Below are 6000 nucleotides of genomic sequence, written 5' to 3'. Positions count from 1 at the left end.
CTAACCTAATGTAAAAAATGAACTCATCACCTCCCTATCCTTCTCCAAACTTGTGCCATCTCTTATGTTTTCCTACTTTCAATGACTAGTACTACCATTCATCCCTTGCCCAAACCTAAAACATAAGCCTTATCAGTTCTAGTGTCAGACTTCCTGGGTTCAAATCTTAATTCTACCTTTTAACTTCTCTGTATCTTTCAAAATAGAGAAAGTAATAGTACCTACCTGGTTATCAGGAGTTGAGGATGTAAAAATGTAATAATGGATGTAAAAATGTACTTAGCAGAGTAACTGACATCAAATCTTGCTCAATAAATATCAACGGTTATTTGTTTAAATCACCATCATCCTGTGGCTGGATCATTTGAACAGTCTCCTGAGTGGTCTCCCATTAGACTACAAGCCCGTAATGAAAAGGACTATTTTGTAGTTAGAGTTAGTTCCCTAGTACAATTCCTGACACATAATAGCTCTCGATATTTGTGAATTAATAGCGGAATAAGAGAAGCCAGAAAATATGGGTAGCCAGAAAAGATGGGTAGTTCATTTTTTCCTTAAAATATATGCATTTTTCAGAGAAAGAATTGGAAAATAAAACAAATATAAAGAAGATAATAACATTTGTAATCAGCACCCAGTGACAACCACTGGTAGGTATATATACTCCTCTGGATTTAGAGTTTTGTATCTTGGGTTTTTTTTTCTTATCATCTCAAATCATTTTTCTGTATCATGTATTTTTCAACAATATGATTTAAAAGGCACATTCCAATCATATAAATAAATACATGTTCACTGTAGAACATTTGAAAAGTACTGAAAAATATTAGGAAGAAAAGTAAAACTCTCACTATCCCACAATAACCACTTTCAACATTCTGCTGAATGTCCAAATTTTTTTTTTTTGAGATGGAGTCTTGGCCTGTTGCCCAGGTTGGAGTGCAGTGGCACAATCTCAGCTCACTGCAGTCTTTGCCTCCCAGGTTCAAGATACTCTCCTGCCTCAGCCTCCCAAGTAGCTGGGATTATAGGCATGTGCCACCACCAGCTAAATTTTGTTTTTTTAGTAGAGACAGGGTTTTACCATATTGGCCAGGCTGCTCTCAAATTCCCGAGCTCAGGTGATCTGCCCCCCTTGGCCTCCCAAAGTGCCGGGATTACAGGTGTGAGGAGCCACACCTGACCTATCCTAGCCTTTTTTTTTTTCTATACGTATATAATCATACTGTATAATATATTGTTTTGCATCAATTTTTTACTTAACATTTTATGAATTTTTTGTCTCTTCTATAACATTTTGCAGCTATTAGATTTACCATAAATATTCACATTCTCTCACTTTATACCTGGCTTTCCAGCTTAATTTCCCCTATTTTAATAACAGGGGAAATAATACATGAATATGTTATACAAAATTTTAATGTACTTCTGATCACTTTTTTAAGAATGAAGTTTTAAAATACTTAGACACTTTTTGACTCACAGAGTTAATGGGCAAAATGTGAGAAAATAAATCATCACTTTGCTCTCCATCCTTCCTCACATCCTGAAATTAACTTTAGGGACAGCTAGTTTCATTTAACCTCATCAGTCTTGTTCTCCAGTTCCAGGTACCACTATCCTGTAGCTCCACTGCCCATATATAGGCCTAGGCTGTATCACTATTGTCCACTCTTGAGCCGGGCAGGAAAATGAGCTGAGGGGTTTTGTTTTTGTTTTTTCAGAAAGGAACAAGATATTTCATCATCCCTCTCTCTCTCTTTCTTTTTCTTTTTTTTTTTTTTTTGAGACGAAGTCTCGCTCTGTTGCCCAGGCCGGTGTGCACTGGCGCGATCTTGGCTCACTGCAACCTCCGCCTCAGCCGGGTTCAAGCAATTCTCCTGCCTCAGCCTCCCGAGTAGCTGAGATTACAGGCATGCGCCACCACTCTTGGCTAATTTTTTATTTTTAGTAGAGACGGGGTTTCCCCATGTTTGCCAGGCTGGTCTCGAACTCCTGACCTCAGGTGATCCTCCCTCCTCGGCCTCCCAAAGTGCTGGGATTACAGGCGTGAGCCACCGTGCCCGGCCGATATTTCATCATCTTTATGTTTATACGTTTTTCAGAGAATTTCTGTGCGAGGAAACAAATCCCTTGTCAGCTTTGTAAATAAATCCGTTTGGGGTAGCTGCTTATCCTCTGGGGCCCAGGTGGGCCAGCTTTGCAGGGACCAAGGGAGGCGACAGAGATCCCCGCCTTTCCAGGTCTCCCGCGCACCCCGATGACGTTGCGCGGCGAAGTTATCTGACGTCAGAGTTTCCTGCACGCCATCTTTGTCCCTGGCAAAGTGGGTTTTGCGCAGTGACTTGGACCTAGAAAAGAATCGTGACGGGCAGGAAACCATTACACCACCGCTCGGGTTGTGCTCTCCGGCTGCCTCCGCCACCCGCGCCCTCGCCCTCGCCTCCGCCTCCGGTGAGTTCAGGGCGGCTGCTTTTGGGGTGTGTCCCTAATTGACGGGGTGGGGGACGGTGAGAAGGGGAACCCCAGGCTGGCATCGGAGACCGGCGGAGGCGAGGAAATCCTAAGAGCGTGACCGTTGAGGATTCAGGGAACCGTCGGGTGTGACCGTTGTTAGGAAAAGGGTTGGAGAAAGGGTCTCCACTATGGTGGCTGTGGTGCGGCGAGGGAATCCTTGGGTGTGGCAGCAGGTAGCTGGGGGCATGAGGGGAAGATGCGTTTAGGAATTCGGGGTTTAGGAGGGCCGGGGGCCAGGGGTGTGGCCGATAGAGCCTGGAGGCCGTAGGGGGAACTTTCCTTCCTCCCTGCTCGGCGTCTTTCACTGAGAGGCTGGAACGTGTCCAGCAAGCAAAGGAAAAGGGATTCCCTCAAAGGTTTTGCTCATTGATGGGCGAACGTCGTCTCTTCCCTGCTCGGTAATGGAGGCGCAAATCACTAGAATCTTGACCACCTGGGGAAAGAAGAGGCATTCCTGACCCTTGGAGGAAGGAAAGAGTAACCTCCAGAATTTACTCGATGTGAGAGAGGGGGAAGCAAATGCGGGTAAATCTTAACCCGTCTTAACCCAGAATTTTTTGTGGGGGGCTCTGCAGGAGTGGTCTGGTTCGGGAAAGGCTGTAGATTAAGCTGGAAGTAAAGAAACTGGAACTTTCTGTTATTTCCTTATCATTTGAATCCAAATAATGTTTTCATGCTGGTTGTTTTCAGAGTAGTCTTCTATTGGAGGGGTTGGATGGGAGGACAGGCTTTTATTGAATTCACGCAGATGCTTCATTAAACTTTTGACTTTTATTTTTGTATTTTTAGAGACAGGGTCTTACTGTTTTGCCCAGTCTGGTCTCGAATTCCTGGGCTCAAGCGATCCCCCAGATCCTTCTGCCTCGGCCTCCCAAAGTGCTGTGATTACTGGCGTGAGCCAGCTCACCCAGCCAAACTTCACTTTTGAAAAAGAAAAGTGTTTGAAAACTTATCATAACCATTGTGATTTAAGAGAAAGAACATTAGGCTGATAAAGGCACAATGACTAAGAAAGGTGGTCTCAATGAGAATCAATTTAAATTATTAATTACCGTCCTTGTATACTTCAATTGCTTAGCCTCAGGGTGAGCTTACAAAGTAACAGATACCCTTAGATGAAGGCGGCGCAGCTCTATAAGAAAACGTGTAACACATTCCAGAGATGACTAAGCGCCCGGGTAAGGTGAGAACTGTTTGCAGGTATCTTAATATCTTAGCCGTTGAAACTTTGAAGGAAGCAGAAAGGATGATGTATAATGCAAACAGCCTCACTAAACGCTGGGTGGTAAAATCAGTATAAATCTAATATTGTGACTGTGGCTTGAGAGACTCAAGGAAGTCCGGTTTTTTCATTCTTTCTTTCCTTAAAAGATCCATATTTTGAAATATTAACTTTTTAGGCACAGGTTTGAACCAAGCTGAGCAAGGGATATATTAAATAGGACACGTTCTCCTTTCTCTTGTCCTTCTTTATTTTCTTTTAGGCTTAAGTTTTCCAGAGTTTGACGTTATTTCGGTTAAGAATTAGATGTAAAACTTTTGAACTTCTTTCCTTCTGTATAATATTAAGAAGCTACTTTGTAGTCTGTTATGTTTAAATAGAAATAGCAGGTAATTTTAGCTTTTGTGTCTCCTAATTTCTTTTTTTTTTTTCTGAGACGGAGTTTCGCTCTTGTTACCCAGGCTGGAGTGCAATGGCGCAATCTCGGCTCACCGCAACCTCCGCCTTCCAGGTTCAAGCAATTCTCCTGCCTCAGCCTCCCGAGTAGCTGGGACTACAGGCACGCACCACCATGCTCAGCTAATTTTTTATATGTTTAGTAGAGATGGGGTTTCGCCATGTTGACCAGGATGGTCTCGATATCTTAACCTCGTGATCCACCCGCCTCGGCCTCCCAAAGTGCTGGGATTATAGGCGTGAGCCACCGCGTCTGGCCATGTGTCTCCTAATTTCTTATGAGCAAAATGATACTTGATGGTGCTGTTGTCTGCATCATTATTGAATATTTGATTCAAAATGAATTTGACACTTTCTTATAATACAAGATTACTGGAATGACATTTCTGCTTTACAGTTTGGTTAACTTTGGCTAGTTTTTCACTATGAGCACTGAACTGTGTAAAGCCCAACTTTGTGAATAGGAGGGTTTAGTGACTTTACAAACTAATTTAGCTTCCCAAAGAGCCATTTGAATTAAGACCACATTAATTTTTTTCTGACCTTATTCTACCCAAGGTATTAATCTCATTTTGCTGCTCTCTTTTGGGAAACTGGAGGTAGGTACAGGAGAGGAGGGACTTTCACAATCTCTATTTGGTAGAAACTAGGTTATGTTAAACCTGGATCTATAATCCTGCTCAGGGAGGCCTTTTCCGAAATGCAGTGACATCACACTCTGGTCAGGGCAAGTAAGAGTGATTATGTGCTTTGACTCTGACAGCTTTGCTGTTTAACAATGTCCTTAGGCCATACCATAAAGCCTTAGAAGAGCCAGTGACTTGTCTGGTTTGATCTGGTAGAAAGGTAGTGTGAGTTCAAATTCCATCATGGCTTTGCTTATTTCTCTGGCTCTCCTGAAGGAACATTTTTACCCCCATAGAAGCAGTTTGATTTTTGAGGCACTTCAGCAAATACTTGCTTTTTCTTTCTCGAGCTCTATTTTGTATACTTTTTCTGTAACTTCTAATGCAGACATCAGTTTTTGCTATCCTGTATTTTGGAAACTTTGGCTATGTCCATATCTAGCATGTGATTAAGTGTATCTCGTTATATATATTTAATATATATTTAATGAGATAAACTTATATATATGTGATTTTTTTTGAGGTGAAATTCACATACCATAAAATTAACCACATTAAGGTGAACAGTTCAGTGATATTTAGTACATTGACAGTGTTGTGCAACAGTCACTTCTGATTTGTTTTTATTTAGACTTTTTATTTTTCTTGGAGTTTCTTTTTTTTTTTTTTTTTGAATGTAGTCTCTCTCTGTCACCAGGCTGGAGTGCAGTGGTGCGATTTCAGCTCACTGCAACCTCCGCCTCCCAGGTTCAAGTGATTCTCCTACCTCAGCCTCCTCAGTAGCTGGGACTACAGGCGCTGGCCACCATACCCAGCTAATTTTTGTATTTTTAGTAGAGACGGGGTTTCACCATGTTGGCCAGGATGGTCTCAATGACTTGACCTTGTGATCTGCCCACCTTGGCCTCCCAAAATGCTGGAATTATAGGCATGAGCCACCGCACCCGGCTCTTTTCTTGGAGTTTCTTTTGGTTTAAGGCAAGAACCCACTTGGTACCATGTTTCTCTGCCAATATGTATAGGGAATATTTTGTTAACTATTGTTTACAATAGTGTTGGTTACAAGAGTGATATCCCTTCTCTTTAGAGCAGGGACTCTTAATTTAGAACCTATGTTATGAGCTTCTAAAGATACTTGACCTTTCTCACTTCCCTGAAATTTTATGGGTGGGTGCATTA

General features: G+C 42.2%; 1 protein-coding gene across 4 annotated transcripts in view; it reads left to right on the top strand.

Annotated features, from left to right (window-relative positions):
- Positions 1-2272: 2272 nt before the first annotated feature.
- AP2B1 (adaptor related protein complex 2 subunit beta 1) overlaps positions 2273-6000 on the top strand; it is a 132261-nt gene continuing 128533 nt past the window's right edge. For 2 of the 4 annotated variants that reach the window (XM_064378465.1, XM_064378463.1), the window contains exon 1: positions 2275-2454. The gene's annotated coding sequence lies outside the window, so the exon portion shown is untranslated. Of the gene's footprint in view, positions 2455-2631; positions 2691-6000 lie in introns of those variants that run through there. The other 2 variants (XM_064378466.1, XM_064378464.1) reach the window with 2 other exon arrangements.

The sequence above is a fragment of the Aotus nancymaae genome, unplaced genomic scaffold (assembly GCF_030222135.1).
Source record: "Aotus nancymaae isolate 86718 unplaced genomic scaffold, 86718_ANA_hifiasm-v0.15.2.pri h1tg000018l, whole genome shotgun sequence".
Taxonomy (NCBI): Eukaryota; Metazoa; Chordata; class Mammalia; order Primates; family Aotidae; genus Aotus; species Aotus nancymaae.
This window is presented reverse-complemented; position numbering and strand designations above follow the sequence as displayed.